The sequence below is a fragment of the Corvus hawaiiensis genome, chromosome 1 (genome assembly GCF_020740725.1).
Source record: "Corvus hawaiiensis isolate bCorHaw1 chromosome 1, bCorHaw1.pri.cur, whole genome shotgun sequence".
Lineage (NCBI taxonomy): Eukaryota > Metazoa > Chordata > Aves > Passeriformes > Corvidae > Corvus > Corvus hawaiiensis.
The window spans coordinates 18,081,163-18,101,690 of record NC_063213.1 but is presented as its reverse complement, the minus strand read 5'-3'; the positions used below and the strand labels follow the sequence as shown (position 1 = coordinate 18,101,690).

The 20,528-nt window shown below is 37.9% G+C and overlaps 1 long non-coding RNA gene across 1 annotated transcript; it reads right to left on the bottom strand.

The window, feature by feature from the left end:
• Positions 1-291: 291 nt before the first annotated feature.
• On the bottom strand, positions 292-20,290 carry LOC125335043. Its single transcript, XR_007207312.1, has 3 exons — positions 20,093-20,290; positions 19,475-19,568; positions 292-364 (listed from the first exon to the last, which is right to left on the bottom strand). It is a non-coding gene; the product is annotated as an uncharacterized LOC125335043 (long non-coding RNA).
• Positions 20,291-20,528: the final 238 nt, after the last annotated feature.

The window sequence follows — 20,528 nt, the reverse complement described above, 5'->3', positions numbered from 1 at the left end:
AGTAGTGATGTTACTCAACTCCATTTGAGTTAAATGGAAAAAAAGGCTGTTTAAAAAAGCATAGTTGTAAAGAAAGCAGACTGCTTTAAAGAAAGTAGACTGCTTTTGGTGTAAGGAAAGTATTTAATTACTTACATAATACTCATACTCACATACTTACAAAACACAAACATAGGCTTAAGAGAAACTGGTGGAAAAAGAAAAACTGGACTAAAACAAATTTAAACAGAGGTATAACACAGTAACAGCACTTCACAATATTAAGTAATAAAATTTGTATTTGCCTTATGAGTTAATGGCATTCTTCTTTCTGCCACACCCAGGACACTTCACAGTTTTCTCTTGTTGTCTTCTCCTACTGCTGCTGAAAAAAACCACCAAGAAATACGAACAAGACTATGGCCAGAAATCTTTGCAAAAAATCTAATATTAACCAGTGTTATGGTTTATCTAATAATTACATTAAAATTAGTTACAAAGAAGTCATCTGTGAATAGTGTATTCAAAAGCCATAGAACTTTTTTTCAGATATAAAGCTAATTGTATTAGCACTTTGATCTATGCCAGTGGAAAACTGTTTTTCAGTTCACCATCTGGGAACATAATAATAACTAGAGCAAAAATATGCATTCTTTTTCTTTGAAAATGCTGTTGAATATGAGCTGGGACTGTCAACAACATTAGAAAGTGACAGCAGCTCTAGCTTGTACTGAGTTGTAACAAAGCCAGCTATTTCTGTGTACTGCTCAGCATTGCTCATGGATTTGTACTACCCAGATGATGGGAAACCAATAATATTGTCTATAGGCAATTAAATGGAACAGAATATTGATAGAATCATTAAAGATGACAAAAGGGGAACATTTAATCAATTGATATTTTTCTCCATAAGATTTTCCCAGGATTTTACTACTGATTGAATATTCAGTACTTTGTTCCTGATTCTATTTTGTAATTGTTCATTTTTTAATGTTAGTCTAACATTGTTACATTTTCCAGGATTTAAGATAGTCATTTAAATGACATTAGGGAATGTCATTTTCTAACATTTTTATTTGTTAAAATAAAGTAAAATATATGAAGAATTGTATCATAATAAAGAAAACATTACATTTATGTAATAATCTTTATGAAATTTCTTTAAGAACATGTTAAAACTGAGAGCAGATCTTTTGAGAGCACAAATGCTTTATTCCAATCACACGTTTTAGGATTTATATTTCCAGATTCAGCCTTACTGACATATTAATTTTTACATTCCAACTTCATCCCACACAAGCACTATGTACACTGAGAGTGTTTTTATTCTCTTTCTTGTCCATCTTTCTTTTCCACATTTGTATGCACTCAGAGTACCAATGAGAAGTCCCAGAGAGGAAAGCTTTTAAGTTCTCACTGAGTCTCCTCCTTCCTTGCTGCTTTCCAGAGGAGCAGCATTCCACGCTCAATGTTATTTCCCATCCACTGTGCACATTACTGCTCTGAATTACTTGATTTAGCTGCATTACTGCTGTATTTCTTTTGTGCTTAATATTGACCTGTTTGATAATATGCAATGACAAGACAAGGTCCCAAAAACTTTCATGCTAAATAAGGTTAGGGGTTGCAATCAGTCAAGGTATGTTCATCACTTTTCACTATCAATTGTGAACGCTCTCCGTGTTTTGGAGACCTCAAAAGCAGACTCCAAAGTATGTCCTAGATATTTGACAACTGTGTGCTTGATTTTAGAATTAGGAGGAGAGAGAAAATTAGGAGGAGAGAAAAGAGTGAGACCAAAGCTCACTCAACAGCCTTTGCAAAGGCCGGACCCCTGCGCACTCAGACTATTGCTACACCTGTGCATGGAAAGGTTTGCCCAATTCATCCAAGAACATTCCCTTAGAAGAAGCATTTTTAGACAAAATTTTGAACTATCTCTGGATTGATAATAAACTAGAAGTATAGGTGTCTAATAATAAATATGTATTTTAAGAACCATTTTTATTCTGAGAACATATTTTTCTCCTGAGTTAATAAAAGCTTCCTAATATCTAGATTATATCAAATCTGACTGCTTAAGCTTTGATGTTAAAGGTCCCACTGTGATTTCTAGAATTATCACAACTCAATTTATGACTTAAAATTATTTTTCTAGGTGCCTCAGAGATGATCCAGAAATGTGTCTGAGCTGTTTTCATGTTACATACCACTTTCGAAACAGATGATGAAGCCAAATCAACCCTCAGTTACAGTATCTTACACCTTCCAGTGCTTTTGGTAAATATACCAGTCAGACTGTAATTTTTAGCACTAACTAGGATTCTATGTGGGCAGATTCTTATCCCAAAAGATTTTCCCTGAAAGAGCAAAGTCTATACTCTGGCCTGACTTTAGACAAAAAAAAATTAAAATATTTTATTTATTATTTCCAATTTAATGCAGTCCTGCTTACACCTTCAAGTCAAAGAAATTTTCTTAAAATGTGATGAGAATTATAAACTAGTTTCATTTTGAAGGTGCTTACTAGAATTTATTTAATATGCAACTTATTTGGTAGGATTTTTTAACCTTCACAAATTGTTTTGAAAGACCTACTCTACATTATACTTTGGGTTTTTTCCCCCTAATTAAAAAAAAAAATGCAGTCCTACAGTACTTACCCAGACTCACTGAACTGAAAACTGAGTAAGTACTGCAGGATTGGTCCTCTATTAAAAAAGCCCAAGACACATGGTGGTGAGATTAACAAAACAAAGTAAAGCAGCTATGACTTGGCACAAAGTTTGACAAGCTGCAGAAAAGCAAATGTTTAAATAACTGAAGTGGTACTGTTTTTCTATTCACAACCTTTTCTCTTCTAAACAGTATCATATTCTTTTCCAGCACATTTAGATTGCAAGTCAAGCTGTGTTTTATTTTTTATTATAATAAACCCAGTCAGTTTACTGTAACAAAGACGTACTAGCAGTGATCAGTGTGAAAGCCAGTACGAAATCAGGCTGGGGAAAAAAAAAGTCAAATGGCAAAATAAAGGACCAGCCGTCTGGAAAGTTCCTGGATCATGTAAAAAGAAAATAAAAGGCAGTGTTCTTATGAGACTAATGCAGAATACAAAAATATTTTAAGACAAAACTCTGTATCATTCCCTATGACATTTGCAAACAGCAGCAGCAAATCTTTTCAAATAAGGTTGCATTTATTAAATATTTTCCAAGTCCTCCTAAATCAAAATAGTAGTGTTTTTTTTTTTAAAAAAAACATTTCTAGTAACAATGTTTACCTCTGTTCCTTTCAAAATACAGTAAGAACAAAATAAAACAGTAACGTATGTTTGCTGTCCTTTTTCACATGTAAAATAACTTTCCTACTTTTAAAACAAAATTATTCAATCTATGGGCTACCAAAAGACTTTTGCATATTTTATTAGACTTGCAATAATAAATGATGGTTACAAACAACTGTGTACACACCAGTATCTCACCAGATTTTTAGCCGATGGTCTTTCATTGTCAAGTTCTGCCTTGAATTTTGATCAACTAAAATACATATCTGGGAGAAACAGAGTTGGATTTCTTACTACAAACAGGCATAAATTTCTAAAAACCCTTTCAAAGGGTCAGTCTCCCTGATAAAGAGACTACAGATACCTAGCTTCTGGCTGGGTTTAAACCTTGACACACATACATTCATTTGTGTGATAACTGCTAACAGATAGATATCTTCACTTAGAGCTACATACTTTAATGTGAAGTTTAATAACGTCACAAGAGCCACACATATAAAGCAGAGTAGAGTGTGATGTCACAGGAGGCAGGAAAAGGATGAAATCATCAGAAACAGAGACTTCAGTGACCTAAGCCCTCAGAAAAGTGGGTACTTGTGGAAACCTGTTCCAGGCAGACAGCAAGGGCAGTTTGGAGCTGCAGGAGCAGTTCCACTGTTGTGTTGTGCACGTGTAGAAAGATCAGCAGATGTCTGTATCATCTGCAGCAAGTTCTAACATGTCCCTGAGAGACAAACATTGTCAGGAAAATTACACATCTCTTCTCACCCAGGACAAAGGATTGTGCCAAAGGAGCAATTTAGGCAAAATTCTTTATGAATTCTTTAGAAGTTCCAGAATCAAACTCCTTTAAACAGTTACACCGCATGGCAAAGCTTCCTCAGTTCTGCTGGACTGGAGCTGTCTGTCAAAGCTACTGTCATTTGGGAGTTAAACATCTATATTTCCCAGTGTCACCAGGAGCATAGTTTGTTACTTACTGAATTTGCATTTTGAACATATTTAAAACTAGACAATGTTGAGTACAACACTGACATTCATTTTCTTTCATAAAAATGGAGAAATGCTCCCCTTCAGCATAATAACCTAGGAGCTAGAATGCTCGGCCACAAATCAGGGCAGCTGGCATTGTATGCCACTGGGAGTTTTATGGGGCTTGATTACAATATCCCAAGTCATGGAAAAGTAGCCTAACTACCCCTCTATGATGAGAATAAGCCACCAGTTCTGTTCAAGCTGTGCCATTGGACACAAAGAATATGAAATTCATGAGACTAGATACAGAATACTCATGCATGAGCTTGATGACATACCAAAGCTGTGACTGCATGAGAAAGGGACAACCCTGTGTTTTGGCTTGATAGATTATTTATGCATTTTACGTTAGACTATGAATTACAAGAAGACAATATACAAAACATGCCCCCTTCCCCCACTCTGCAACCCAACCCAAGCAAAAATACTCAGCAAAAATACAAAGAAAGAAAAAACAGATCTATAGATATAAAGTCTCTTCCTCTATGCTGAGTATCCCAACCTGCATCCTAGAGATTACGGCTCTCCTGTGCTTGTTCCCCCTGTATTCAGTTTTAAGAGGCACGTGGTATAACCTAGAGTTAATTCATTGGTATATGGAGCTACAGGTTCAAAGGTCCTCACGTTCAATGATCAGAGCCCTGGGCAAATGCTCCAGTCCTTGTGAGAAATTCAGTCCTTGCCATTTCTTATGATGCTCTTATGATGAGAGAAATAAGAGAGGCAGTGCTACCAGACAGTGCACAGCTCGGCTGCCTGGGCACAGGAGGAAGATCAAGACTCCAAGTCCCACCTACAAGAAATTTATCAGTAATTTCTAGTTAGTCCAAGTGCTTCCAACGGGTTTCATTGCCACTTATGACTGGCTGTGTCTGCTTGGATCCCATTTTTAAGTCTTATCTTTTCCTTATACTGCGTATACTGGATACTGGTGCCTGTATCAACTTTGTGAATTCCCTTTCTGGAGTAAAATATCCAACTGCTGGGTACTACAGCAGTGTGTGCCTTCATGCCCAGCTCCTCTTTTTTAAGATCAAAGCTTCATAACCAAAGAAGAATTTATGCACATTCTGGTTATCTGGAGGACATTGATCAAAGGATATGTAGTTGATCTCTAAGAATTGTGGTTTTCCTTTTAAGAATTGAAATATAATTAGATTCATTATCAGAATTATAATGAGGACTGCCCCAAAGATTTCTCACAGAACTTCACCTACCTGTCACCTGACAGATTGTGCCATGACTCTGAAGGGCCTCCCGTACAGGCAGCTGTGCTGGAGGCAATTGGGAGGAGGGTGTGTGGTCCAAATTTACACAGATATGTGCTTGCAGATCATATGAGTGGCACACAGAAAAGAGTACCTGTGCTGCTGCTCAAACCCACAGACTGAGGTGACACCTATGGGAAGATACTAAATATTAGACAACACTCTCCTTTGTACGGACATGAAGGGAAGAGAAGGAAAACAGAGTAAGTTTCAGGAAAAATTTTCTGTGAGTGAAGGGGTGAAAAAATGTACTTTAAAAATACTCTTTGAACTTTGCAAATGAACAAAGAAGGAACATTCAGTATAGGAACAGATGATTGGCCTTTTCTTTTGAGCATGAGTCTTCAAACCTAAGCTGGATTCCTGAGCACTGCCACAACTATAAAGAAGATAAAAGACAACAGTAGACACATCCCTCCCTTAACAGACTATTGCATTAGATAGACCAATTAATACTCCAATTTTGATTTTGGATTTCATGTACAAAATCCTAATGAATTTATCCTTTCAATGCTCCTGTAAAGATAAATAGGTATCACTATTATAGGAGTGGGAAATGTGGTCATAGAAGGGATATTCATCCAAAGCACAATAAAAGGCAACAAAAGGGATGATTTTAGAAATCCAATGCCTCAATCACCACAAAAATATATCTATACTTTTAAAATATGAATTTGTATGAGAATTGAGTAATAGTGGGATTTGAATATAGAAGTACCACTATTTCCCTTATGTTTCATCACAGGGAAGTGAGTAATCTACAAAACATTTTGGAAATGTGTCACAGAAGAAATGTTTTTTATAGGAAGAAGTCCTGTGTCTATTTCTTAATTTTCAGAATGAGAACTATACACTGTAGAAAATAGTCCTTTGAGAACTATCACAAGATAGGAAGTCCACTGGGAAGATACCTAGATGTTATACCAGGAAAACAGTGAGTGCTGTCAACCTTTTACTGATATCAATTGTTAATTAATAAATATTGGCATTGAAGGTTTTCTTTAAAAGTTGGCTTTTACATCTTGTTCAGATAGTGTTTTGGTCAGATATTATATAAATAATAATTCACATGTAGTAATAGATCTATTTAGGAATAGTGGAATATTTAACAAGTCACAGGTTACAAAAACTATTAATTTTCTTTTTTGAAGTTTCTAGCTATTCACCTATACAAATCTTCTTTCCTTACCTTCAAAAACTTACTGAATGTGTTACTTTTTAAAATAAAGTGTTCAATCCTTTTACTGTAGCATATTGAGGTTTAGAATATTCATGGTTTTTTCAAGTAATTTTCATTCAAGGAATACCAATTCATTATTACCCTACAATGAGTTACACTACCATAACCCAAAATGTAACATAACTTAAAGTCAGCTTTCTAACATTATTTGGACTGTACATTGCCTACACTCCAAGCTCGTTACTGTTCTACCAAGAGTGTAACTTACAGAAATTAAAATACTTTGAACCTTTTGAAGTGCTTGCACATCTCTTTCCATTTTTAATTGCACTGTTTGAACTTGCTTATCTGAAAACAAGAGGGGAAAGAGAAAACCCATGAAATCACTTGCCTACGTTAATTTATACAAAATGTTTGCTTCAGGTCAGTGTCCGAAGCCAGCAGAATGCACTGGGATGAGAGTCCTGGCAGAATTGTGACCTTCACCGCCGCCCTTGACATTCACAGCCTCCTCCCTGCTGTTCTGCTGGCTGGGCAGAGAGATAGGAAGAACGAAGTTCAAGTGTGACTGAGTGCCCACAGCTTTTCATTAATATTGGTTCTGGACATCCTTGCTGCTTGTCACACCCAATACAAAGTGTTTTAGCAGGTAGTTCTTTGTGTCTCATCTAAAACTACCAAAAGATAAGAGGTAAGATAGGATCAGATGATAAACAGGAATGAGGAATATTGTCTGTATCAAATAAATCTTGCCACTATTAAAGGTGATACTGGGTCTAACCTTTGTAGACGTAACAAAGCTAAACAGCCAAATTTGATTCTGTTGCCATAGTTTCTAGTCCTCCACTAAATGTTTCACTCTGGCAATATGTGAGAAGTGCCCTGCAGGTAAGGACTGTACATTGCATCTGGAAAAACACCTTTTTTTAAAGAACTATAATAAAGCACAGGTATCAAAAGTAGCACCAGCTTATTTGAGAGAAAATGATTCTGTTATAAACTTTCCCAAAACCACAAAACTAATTATATGAAGAAATGTGCATTTTGCAGAAGCTCAAAAACTACTCTAGGGAGAGAGTAGATTTTAATATTTTTAAGATAAAATAGTAGACCATTATTTAAAAACATAACTATCTACAAATGACACTTTTCTGTATCAGTAACTTCACAGTATATATCTGTCACAAAATAAGAAGTCTAGTCACATTGCTAGGCAATATTAGAAGTCTCAAAAGCCACAGCAAATATTCCTTTGTCATAAACTAAAAATATGTAAATATATGCATTAGAATTAGAATAAGTATGTATGAATTTTGCTGCAAATACATACAAAATTAGCATTTGATACCAGAAAAAGACAACAGTCCAGAAACAAGTTCTGAAGCATAAACAATTCCAACTTAATGACATTTCTTACACGTTTTTAAACTAATCATCTTGATCTGATATCAGTTTAAAGTTTTACCTAATAAATACTTTTCTTTTTCAGCATGTTCCAGAGCATTTTCGAGTTGAGAAGTCTCATTGTGCAATTTAAAAGCCTCATTCTCTTTTTCAAGCATTTTTTTTCATGGTCATCGTCTTCAAAGACAACCTGAAAGATTGTGACGCCTTGAATTTATAAGGAAGGAATCAGGGATTTAAATATGCTGCACTGGTGTAATATTATACAACACAGTATCATATAATTTCTGAATTCTATTACAGAGTCATAATATGAATAGAAAAAAGTCGAGACTCTAAATAGGTCCCTGCTAGAAGAAAGGCTGCAGTACATTATATACAAAGCCCATAACACATGGGGACATTTTATTGACAGGAATAATGCATATCATACTGTTTGTGTGCCCTCATCATTCAGGTCAATTTATTATGGAGGCTGTGTCCAGGAAGGCAGCTGGGGCCTATCCACCCACACTTCCCCCCGTGTTTATGAAGTGCTGTCCGTAACTAGGCAGGCAGGAGGGACTGTGGACAGGCAACACCAGGGGGTTGCAAAGTGCATGGCTAAGGAGGGGGGCTTGTTGCCTTTGTGTCATTTCTCAGTGACAGTGCTGCCAGTGTCATGAGGAGCACATCACATGTCAAAGCGGTGAAGTTTTCAGGCTGGGAGCCGCATGGAGTCCATCAGGCCTTCTGATATCAACACAGTTGGTTTTCTACTTGGTGTCAGAGCCACCCAGAGGCAATTCATATTCTGAACATTAACATGGCTTTGCATGCCTGTCACACATAGACCGTGCAGGGGTTTAATGCTATTGAAGACTACGGTTTAAATCTCTATGCAAACAGTGATTACCTTGTAAGAAGGTTCCAGGATAACATGCAACAAAAGACTTTAAAGTTATAGTTTTAGTAAAGCAATCTCATTTACATTTTTATTATGCGTGTCCTTTGTTTAAATCTTGCCACGTCCATTATGGAAAAGACTTCTTATGCAACTGAAGCTTATTGGGACAGCTACTCTTTTTTTCTTGTTGGTTTCAAAGCTATTGAAAACATTTGAATATATTGTCTTATGGCTGTCTAGTTTTTACTGCCACATATTTCTTTTAAAATTATAGAAAAGCTTTCAGAGCTGGCACAGAACTTTATAGTAATACCAGAATATTAACTAACTCCTGAAACTATTTAAAATATTAACACAAAAGAGAAGACTCACACAACAGTTGCTTTGCTTGCTAAAAAAACCTCAGGATATTATTTGCATTGCTTGGTAAAAATATGAACTTTTAAAAAAAATTACTCCAAACAAAAAATCTTAAAGACCTTAAAAAATTAAATTTCAAGGTTTTGAAATGGCATGTAAACTTAAACTATAGTGTAATGAGTGATAAAATATAGTCCATAACGATTTGTTTTTCTTTGAAAAAGACATTTTTTGTCTCAAATTTACCAGAAGAAATTACTAACGTACATAAAGTTTTGGCTGCAAAGTTTTCATTGATTTTATAAGAAATTGTGTAAATAAAATGTCAAGTGCTTTGCAAATTAATTCATATTAGTTTGTGGTTTCCCTTCCTGTACTGAAGAAACAGTAGCAGCTTACATAAAGACCACTTGTGAGTAACAAAAATGTTATTTTTAATAATGCAATATTTTAAATAAATTCTAGTGAAATATTTCATCAATATTTCATTTTAAACAGTGTTTGTGCAGTATCAGATTTAAAATTATTCCTCTGAGATAACTGTGAGTGTGCATGCTTTCACTGAAAACTTTTACCAGATCTTGTAGACAGCCGAACACCCTGCAGGGAAAGCAGTAGTGTTAAGAAAACAGCACAAGAGACATTTAGGTAATTAGCTGACACTCTACTCTGGCAGTGGTCAGCTCTAAACCACCGCAAAACAACCTCAGAATTTCAAAAGACCTTTTAAGTAACTGTTACAGCTCTTAATAGGCTTAAGTATTTGTTCCTCTGCTCTGGCTGTGTTTAAGCATCAACAGCAGATGCTCGAAGAAGAACCTTCACACAAAATAAAGAAAAAAAGATTTAGATGACTCCTATGAGTAAGTCTGAAATGGCATCTCAGTGTAATCATGATCTTGTCCTGTTTTTAAAGAAAGGACACGAAAGGCTTTCCTGGCCGAGCTGCCCTCTGCTATTCCCGGACAGCCTTTAGCTCGAGCGCCACCGGCTGCCGCGGCCGAGAACTGCAGCTCATTAACTATTCCGTCTCCTGCTGCAATGAGGACACTCATTAGCAAAATGAACAAAGGGACAATTTTCTGTAGCTACAGTCATCTGTTACACTTTGAGTGGCAGGTTTTGTAGCAATGTTCTCCCTACCATCTGCCCGCAGCGGTAGCGTTTGGCTTGCTTAAACTGGGGAACTTTTAAGTTGTAAGAAAAAAGGGCTAGAGGTTGCATGGCTTATACAACATGGCTCAGACAGGAGACTTTCTAGATTTCCCACCTTTTCTGATGTACTGCCTTCATTCTAACAATTTATTACTTTAAATTAAAAAAAAATAAAAGAAAATCAGCATATTTCAGCCTTAATAATGCTACTCCATATTTGCTAAGGTTTTGTACAGTGAACTTAAAATAGCTTTTCTAATAACACTAGACAGATATGCACACATAGTTGTGGAGCACAACGAGCTTCAACTAGATTCATTCACCTATACTTATAGTATTCTAGACAAACAGGTAAAGGGGAGAGAACATAGCTACTCACTATGCAATTGAGAAATACGCACTTCAGTTTTGGTGCCTGGCAGTATTTAACACACACTCAAAATAATAATTCGGCCTTTTGAATAACCGCTATGACTTTTGCACTCCTATTGCAAAGAAATGTGATGCAAATTACTGATGTTATCCTATGACATGAAAGAAGAATGTATTTGAATATATTCCAGTTAAAATTATAAACTAAAGTTGTTACATTGGTAATTTTCCTTGAAAACAAATCCATTCTCGAGAATCTGTCACCCAAATGATCATGTACCTCTGTTTCAAGCTCGACTTTAGGTATTTACAGGCCATGCTGTGTGCACACCAGAGGGTGCAATTGCCCAGGCTGTCATTAAAAACACTCCTTTACAAACACACCCAGTTCTGAGTTGCAAGGGAAATGATAATTTCACTATTAATTTTTATTTATTTTTATTATCCATAACATCTTACATTCCCATGATTATAATTTTAAATCTTTCACAATTTATAACTGTATATTTCAAAGAAATACAGTTTAAGGTTTAACATGGGAACGTGCAGTATGGGCATTGGTTGGATACAAGCCTTTACTTTACAGTCAGCCATCCTGTTACTAAATCCGTATCTTCAATTCAGCTAATGGATATATTTCATTAGGGCTTCCAAGGTCTTGAAGGAGATCAAAATGTCATAATTCCTTTGACAACATGCTCTAATCAGCAACCATTCTCATAGTGGTTTCATCTTGTAGCCACTGCATCCTGTCATCTATGGAGGCCTTTTAAATGAAACAAAACAGGCACTGCCCAGGGAAGGATTAACAAGTGGCTACTGGCCCAGATACCTCCATTTACCTCATCTATGGGGGCCTTTTAAATGAAACAAATCGCAGACACTGACCAGAGAGGGATTAACAAGTGGCTACTGGCCCAGATAGCTCTACTTACCTTCTAATGTCATGTCAGAGCTGGAAATACTAAAGACAGCATAGCTTGGGAGGGAAAATAGGGTTTTAGTTGCCAATTCTTTGACATAAGAAAATAGTGAACTTTTCTTGTTCCTGTTTTGTATGAGAATGCAGAATTCTCAGAGAAGCTGGTGATCACAAACGTTTGCTGTATGGATTAGCTAAAGATTGCATAGATCCTGAAGTAATCCTGACAGTGCCGCCTAAGGATGAGGAGTCGGCCATCCAATTTGACACTAAATGTTTACTGCAACCAACTGTTTTCATCCATTCAGAAGCTTGTTTGGGATGAAAATCAACTAGCAAAGTTTTGTAAACTGTTGTTAGAATACTGCATGTGACCTGGAGAGAGATTAAGCATTCTCTTAAGAGAGAGATTCCAAACACTATGCAAAGATCTCCAAGTCTTCTCTTTGGCAAGGTATTCAGATTCTGTAATCAAGTAATCTCGAACTATATGATAAACAGATTTAAGATGAGTTTTTCAACTTAGGGCACTTTCTCCAGTTTTGACTGGAGAAATGTTTTGACTTTTTCTTGTTCACTTCCCTATCTATGCAGGCTAGAACTAGTACTAGTTCTCAAAGACTTCAGAGATCTAGTACCTCTTTACACTTATCTGGCGCCTGTTCCAGTACCCAACCAGCCTTTGAGTGAAGCACATTTTTCTAATATCCAACCAAAACCTTCCCTGACACAGCTTTAGGCCATTCCCTGTCACTGGTCACTAGAGAGAAGAGATCAGTGCCTGCCACTCCACTTTCCCTCACAAGGAAGCTGCAGACTTCCCCTCAGTCTCCTCCAGGCTGAGCAGACCAAGTGACTTCAGAAGTTCCTCACACGGCTCCCCTCCAGGCCCTTCACCATTCTCGTAGCCCTCCTTTTGACATTCTCCAATAGCTTTTTGTCTTTCTTATATTGTGACATCCAAAACTGCACACAGGACTTGAGGTGAAGCCGCACAGAATAGAGCAGGACAATCTCCTCCCTGGCCAGCTAGCTGTACTGTGCTTGTCCCAAGGATTTTCATTTTATTAACAATTCCACAATTTTTACTTAAGAGTAAAGCCATACAATTGCACTCATGTTCCTTGCTTCCAATAAATTGATTATTTTGTCCTTAATTGTGCCATTTATAGTTCTTTCATAGATATGTTGTCCATTTTATGGACAGGTCTTTAGTAAAAGCAGTTCTCTCCTTTAGTAAGGGCCTATGCCTTATTTGCCACATACTACTTCCTTTTTTAGGAATTTCAGCTTTTTTGTTCATATTATTGCATTCAGATTTTAACTAGTTAGTCAGTTTTTCTCATCAATATATATCAAGCTTTGGAAATATTGCATGTATGTGCACCAAAACTCACTTGCATACATAGATGTGCTCATATATTTATGGCATAAATATATATTAGCATCTCATTCACCTTGGCCTCACCTTGAGCCCTGTGTCTGGTTCTGGGCCCCACAATTTCAGAAGGATGTGAAGATCCTTCAACATGCCCAGAGGAGGGCAACAAAGCTGGTGAAAGGGCTGGGAGGAAAGTCCTATGAAGAGCAGTGAGGACTTTGGGCTCATCTAGTTTGGAGAAAAGGAGAATGAGGGGTGACCTCATTGCTCTGTGCAGCTTCCCAAGGAGAGGAAGCGGAGAGGAAGGCGCTGATCTCTTCTCCCTGGTGTCCAGTGCTAGGACACATGGGGATGCTTCAAGGTAGTGCCAGGGAGGCTTAGACTGGATATTAGGAAGCATTTCTTTACTGAGAGTGCCGTCATACACCTGAAGAGGTTTCCTAGAGAGATGGTCAATGCCCCCAGCCTGTGTCTTTACAGTGGGTTCACACGTATGACAGTGGTAATACAAGTGCCCTGGGGTTAAGAGGCAGAGTCCAAAAACGCTATCAAGATCCCTGATGATCCACTAAATAATGCAGCATTACAGCACTAAAATCTACAACTAACTGGCCTAGTACCACTAAAAGCTGTGAGGCAGTTCAGGTATTGCTGCCTAACTATTTTGAACCATAATAGCAATGAAAGGTTTAACATCTGAATTCCAGTGAAGTTACAAACGTCTCTACAGGCTTTCTGATCCAGCTGGATGTTCTAATAGTACTCCCACCAACTCAGAACTTTTAAAAGATAGTGAGGAGATGATTTTTTACCCCTAGAATTTCACATACCGTCTACCTTAGGGGGCTGCCAGCACAGTTAGATGGCATTTTCAGATCTCGTTAGTACTACACATCTCAATGAAACATAAAGAGCAGGGATGAAAAAGCAATAGAGTTACAGGCTTAGCTGGCACTGTGGAACCTCTTTAGAGCCTGAGACTGCTTTTACCAGCCTAAAGCATATGTGAAGTTTCGAAAAAGTGTTACAGATTTGTCACATTTCAGTGAAATCCAGATGAATACAGTGAATTTGGATAGAAGGACATGTTTATGTTGCGGAAGGGATAAAAAGATGCATGGGCAAATGAGACAATCATGTCTTCCATTTGAAGACTACAGACTGAATAAGCAGGAGAGTTCTTTGCCTTTATAACTACCTATTTACGTCTGCATTTGCATGGGGGAAAAGATTAATAATTGAAAAGAGGTTCTCATATTTATGAATGGTTGTACCCAAGTAGCTGTCATACACCATGAACTCCTACTGCAGGTGTTAAGAAAACTCAAATGAGGGATTTTGTATTACATCTTTATATTTCAAATGAAGTTATATCTTCACTGTATATTTGAAATGCTGATTTAAATGATTAACAACCCAATTCTGAATGCAAAAAGAAAATACTTATTTTAGAATTCCCAGAAGCAGTGTTTCACTACCTAATTGTAAAAGGGAACATAGACTATTCTTCAAATTGTCTGTCTAGTCTACAGCTCTTTTAGATTATCTCTGCCTAAAACATTAAAATTAATTGCTAGAAGATTCCTCAATGCTCACAAAAACCCCTATTTTAAACTCGGTTTTGGAGCAGAATTTCTTTTTTCAACTGATAGTGCTACAGACTATTATCCAGGAATGAAGAACAAAAGTAAAAAATGAACATCTTTACGCTCTGTGAAGTTTTAAAAAATCTTGCAGTTTCTTTCTTTACACAAGCCACCATTTCCTTCACTGCTAAAGCCTTGGATTTGCTTTCTAATCACCCACTTTAAGCTATGCAACATTCTTGAACTGCGTATCATCTTCTGTCACTCGGTCAGTGTTTTCTGCATTCTGATTTCCTCTCACATCTTCTTAAAATTCCTCAGCCTCACAGCTCCCTGTATCTTTTCTGTGAACTTTTCTCCTTTGCTTCACATTTCTCTATCCTATTCTGTGAAACATCCACATGATTAATGCTGGCTTAAACCCATTCAGAAGTGCACCTGTTCTCCTGTCCCTGCACATGTCTAGGAGATCATTCATGCTGTAAAAACACATTCTTTTCTCCTTCCAGGATTCTCTATGATTTTTTAATATACTGTATTACACAGTAGATGCTGTTAATATACTGGACACACTTCCCGCTATATATCTCCACTTGACTGTGCTATGTACAAACAGGAGAGTAATTTTAGCTAAATATTTTACCCACTACGTATCCCAACTACCCACATAAGTGAAGTAATTTAATAATCCTTTTATTTAATACTGACTTTGTTTTGTCAAGAAGTACAACTGTGCATGCTCTGTTTGCATGCAGGGAAAGAAAGATTCCATACTTCCTAATGTGGATTCTTTTTGCTGTTCCAGTTATATGCTGAAATTAGTCACCATGAAGGTTTGTGCACAGACCCTAGAGGGCACTAGGAAGCCACCTGGAGTGCCCACGATTGGTCATCATGGGCTACTTGGGAGCCTAAGAGTTCAACTACCAAATTCATCAAAATATTTTTTTTTTTTTTTAATTGAACCAGTCTCCATTTTATATGGTTACTATGTTTCTGCCTCCTAACAGACCCAATCACAGACTGGCAATAAAGCAGGCTCCCTTCATTTGCTGTGAATTAAAGCATGCTCATCCTTCATGATTTGACTATCCTGAGTAACATGGAAAAGTAAGCACTGACTGCATATTTGGGTCTAATTCTACACTGCTTGAATATTTTGTGGTCAATCTTCACCAGTCAAGAAACTAAAATCTGCACTTTTTGCATTCTTCCACTGGTATCTACTAACATACCTCATTCATGCTGTATTAACTATGATGTTACTCACCTAAAACTGTATTCAAGAATGCTAAACTGCCTAAGGAAAAACAATACTTGTAAAAGGAAATTTTGTGTTGATTTTTTTCTATTAAATATAGTTTAAATGCCTAGTGCTCACAAAAAAATCAAATACCTTCTCCAGGTTTTGAAGAGCAAAGTTATACTCTGTAACTAGTTTACGACACATTAATACTCAGATCAGCAGTCTACTATCACACTAATGACTAAAACCCACCTCAAAAATGGCCCTGAAAACAGCCAGTACATCACATACCTGTTGTTGGTGTTTTGTTGAATTTGGACCTCTTTCTGTAATTCAATTTGTAATACATTACTGAGAATTTTGAGGTTCAGTAAAAGGACAGGAACAATTACAAAACTGAACCAACTACTTTTATTTGTTCTTCTTTTTTGTTTAAGAAAGTTAAATCCAAGATCTTCTACTTAAATAATAGGCTCATGTTCCTTTTCTGTAATTTTTTCTGCATTGGCTATTAAAATATTTTTTATTAATGTTCGTATCAGAAACCTGAATCTGAGGCTTTATGTATATTTCTCTCTTGTAATGAGGGTTCACTGATTGCAACATGATAGCCAAGGAGTGTTAATGCTGGCATGGGCTGTGATTTACTACCTAACAGTCACTGACGGTATTTTGTCAAATAAATATGTGGGAAAAGAACTGTAAATAAATTATACACACAGAGAGTGTGGTACTTTTCTTGCCCATTAAAATACTGCTATAAAGTATTTCACCAGAAATACCACAAGAAAATTTAAGAATATTTTTCTAAATATGGTTGTTAATATGCCAAGTACATTGTAATTCATGTTCTGCTCATCGCAAATTTGCAAAAGGCACCTTACACAGTAATTTTCTAATCTATATTAGTACTATTCTTTGCTTCCTTATTTCCAGTACTTCCATGGATTATTTTTCATTAAGGAAAGTATTGTTTTATCTGCACAAAAAGGACATATGAATGAATCCCAGTATCTAGTGAAGATGAACATATAAGTAAAAAAGAATTTTTTCTTTACCCATTTATGTAAAAAGTCAATGTCTGTCAGTGGGTCATTTATGTATTTACAAAGGTTTGGAGCCTGCTCTTCAAAATTTTCTTCATATTGTGCTTGACTGATGCTTTTGCAAATGAACAAATCTGGCTAGAGGGAGCAACTGAGCTAAAAATCAAAACCTTAAAATTATTTATTTTTATATAGAAGGCAAGCTGGTCGAAAGAGAAGTATGGCTATTCCATTACTCTGTTCAAGATGCTGATGACTAGAGTCAGTCACCTAAACATATTTCTATGTCCTACTGTTCACCTGGGCAGGGTCTCTACACCTGTCAGAGCTCACAGCTTCATATGAACACTTTGGACATCTCAGGCTGCCAGCTGAAATGACATCTGCAGAACAAAAGACCTAAATTTAAGTGTCTACCTAAGAACTTGGGGAGTTTCAGCCACACGCATAAGGCAAATGAAACCTGACTCATGAACACATGGTTTAGTGTCAGAAGAAGTGAGGTATGAAAGACATCTCATGCAGGGCTGGCTGACAAGGCACAGGGCTGAAGGAAACCTCTCCCTTTCTGAAACCAAAGGCAGAGGCCAGGTAGAATATCTTTAGACATCTCCACTGAACAGAAAGATCTGCATTGACTATTTGGGAAGATACTCTCATAAGACACCTAAATGTATGTTTCTTAATCTGTGAACTGATTCTCAACCCAAACTAACAAATTTGACTGTTAAATAAAGTATCAGGGAGCCTTCTGTAAAGAAAATAAGAAATATTGCACTGTAATGCTGTTTCATAAAATTAAAAAGTAATTACATGAAGAAAATTCTAGTTTGATTTTGCAGAATAAATTGTAAAAATGTGCCCAAATTAACATATATTGCCAAGTCAGAAGTATCAATGACACCTTTTTAATGCTTGTTGTAAGCATTGCTCCATTGCATCACTCCTGGGGATGTAAAATTTAAAACTAACACTAACATCAGGAAAACTGTAACTCATTAAATGGAAGATCTGAATATACAAAATTGAACACATATCTCATTAGTCCCATGCAAGGAAAGCACGAGACCTGACCCTCAATATAAATATACTTGGTATACTGGTGTACAAAGTGTTCTCTGTTAAACTAAAGACTCCCCCTCCAAACCTTCAGTACTGCATATTTGGAAGATACTTGGACTCACTATTTGACAGGCAGAGAATATTTATGCAGGAAGGATATTCAGCTTTCTCAAAAAATAACTAACTTAGGAACACTCAAGTATCTGCCAGATGGTAACTAGTCAGATTCTGCAAATGAGACCCACACATATGTATTAATACAGATATCAAAATGTAAGCCCAGTAAGTGGCCAAAGCTTGTTTATAAATCCTAATTCAACATCCTGCAAAGTATTTTTTTGATAAAAAGAATTGAAAAATCAGCATTTTAGCAAGTAACAGGCGAAGGGTTAAAGGAAATACATTCTGCTTGCCCCTGGTTCAGATGAGCAAAATACGCTGGAGTCTTCCAGGGATTAGAGGCAGAATGAGATACTGCTTCTAAAAATAGTACCCGAAGCATTTAATTTTAGTACTTATCTCTGTATATCGAGAACTAAAAAGAAAAGCTTATTCTTTCTAAGAATTTTGTGCGCATAATTATTTTATAACCCTAAGCACCTTCCTCTGAAATTTCTTACACAGTAAAGGGACAGCTAGAAACCCCTCATTTTGGAGGAACACATCTCCCTCTGCAGGTCTCTAGAGGCAACTTCTTCCCGCACAAATTGCTAAGGCACTTACGTTAAGCAGACTGCACTGTGCCTACTTTAGGACTGCACCCTCCCTCCCAAGTCTAAGCATTACATTCCAGTGACACACTGCTTAGGATACACGTAACTGCGCAAGACAAGAGTAGACTATATTATTTGGATCTTCTTCCCAGTTTGCTTTTGTATGTGATTTGCCAAAGCACTGCACTGTTTCATTTAATCTCCTTAGATGTGTGAGATCAGCTAAGCCAAACTTGTAACTCACACAGGGCAAGTGTCAGGGGAACTGCCAGGGCCGCATTTATCTCTCTGCTCTTAGCCACTATTCTAAACTTTCAGAATTTTCACTTATCTTTTTTGTACCTAAAGCCATGTTAACCCCTGTGTAATTTTCTCTGATTCAGATAGCCGAGCCATCCAGTCTCTAATTAAGCTACTAATACTTGCATATTAATCTATTTTAAAAACAGAAATCTATATGATTTAGCTAAAATAGGTATATGAAAACAGAACAAAAGCCAAATCAGATTCCTTAAGGATTACACAATACAGAGATGACAGTGACAGAAGTATTTTTTATACCGCAAGGAAAACTCTGACATTTTCCTAATTACCTTGACTAAAGTTTGCACAGCAATAGATAGCTCCTTTATTCTGGTATTTCTCTGACACCTGCTTGTGTCGCATGATGTGTCATTTTTAAGTCACCTGAAATGCAAGGGATACAAAACTTAAAAGTTTGAAAAAACCCCACTTGCAATATTACAGTACTTGCATTATTAATCGATCCTCTGTTAGTAATGGAAAATCAGAGGCAGTGCCTGTATTTCTTGTATCATTTCACTTGAATCACTTTTTTAAGATAGACGGCGGTATTGGGTTTGCATGGCCAGGTTTCGGTAGCAGGGGGGCTGCAGGGGGACTGCTGTGGTAAATTGCCAGAGACTTCCTCCATGTCCGACAGGGCCAATTCCAGCCAGCTCCAGGACTGACCCAACGCTGGCCAGGGCTGAGCCCATCACTAACGGTGGCAGCACCTCTCCGGTAAGAGATTTAAGAAGAAAAAAAAGTTATTGTGCAAATGTGATTGTGCTCGGACAGGAGTGAGAATCTGAGAGAGCAGCAACTCTGCAGACACCAAGGTCAGTGATGAAGGAGGGGGAGGAGGTGCTCCAGCCGGAGCGGAGATTCCCCTGCAGCCCATGGAGAAACACAGGGATGTAGCGATCCACCTGCAGCCCGTGGAGGAGCCCCACGCCGGAGCAGGTGGATGCCTGAGAGAAGGCTGTGACCAGAATCAGGAAAAAGAAGGCCGAGTCCCGTTAACAGCGTCACCCGTATCACGGGATGAGGGTCCGGGAGCCGCCCTCGGCCCTGGAGCTGTAGAGCCCGGCGGGACTGCCCCGGAGCGCAGCCGAACCCCGACAGTCCCTGCCCGGCAGCGCAGGAAGTGACGCGGGCCCGGTGCCGGGGCGGCGCTGGGCTCGGGCCGGGCCCGCTCCGCTCGCCCGGTGCCGCCGCTGAGGCCCCGCCCCGCCGGGCGCGCCCCGCGGCCTCCGCGCTCCGCATGGGCCCTGCTGCCCCGGGCCGCCGAGCAGAGCCCGCCCCGTGGCTGGGCCGCCCTGCAAAGCCTTCCCGAGCGGGGAAAATCGCTGCAGCCCGACCGGC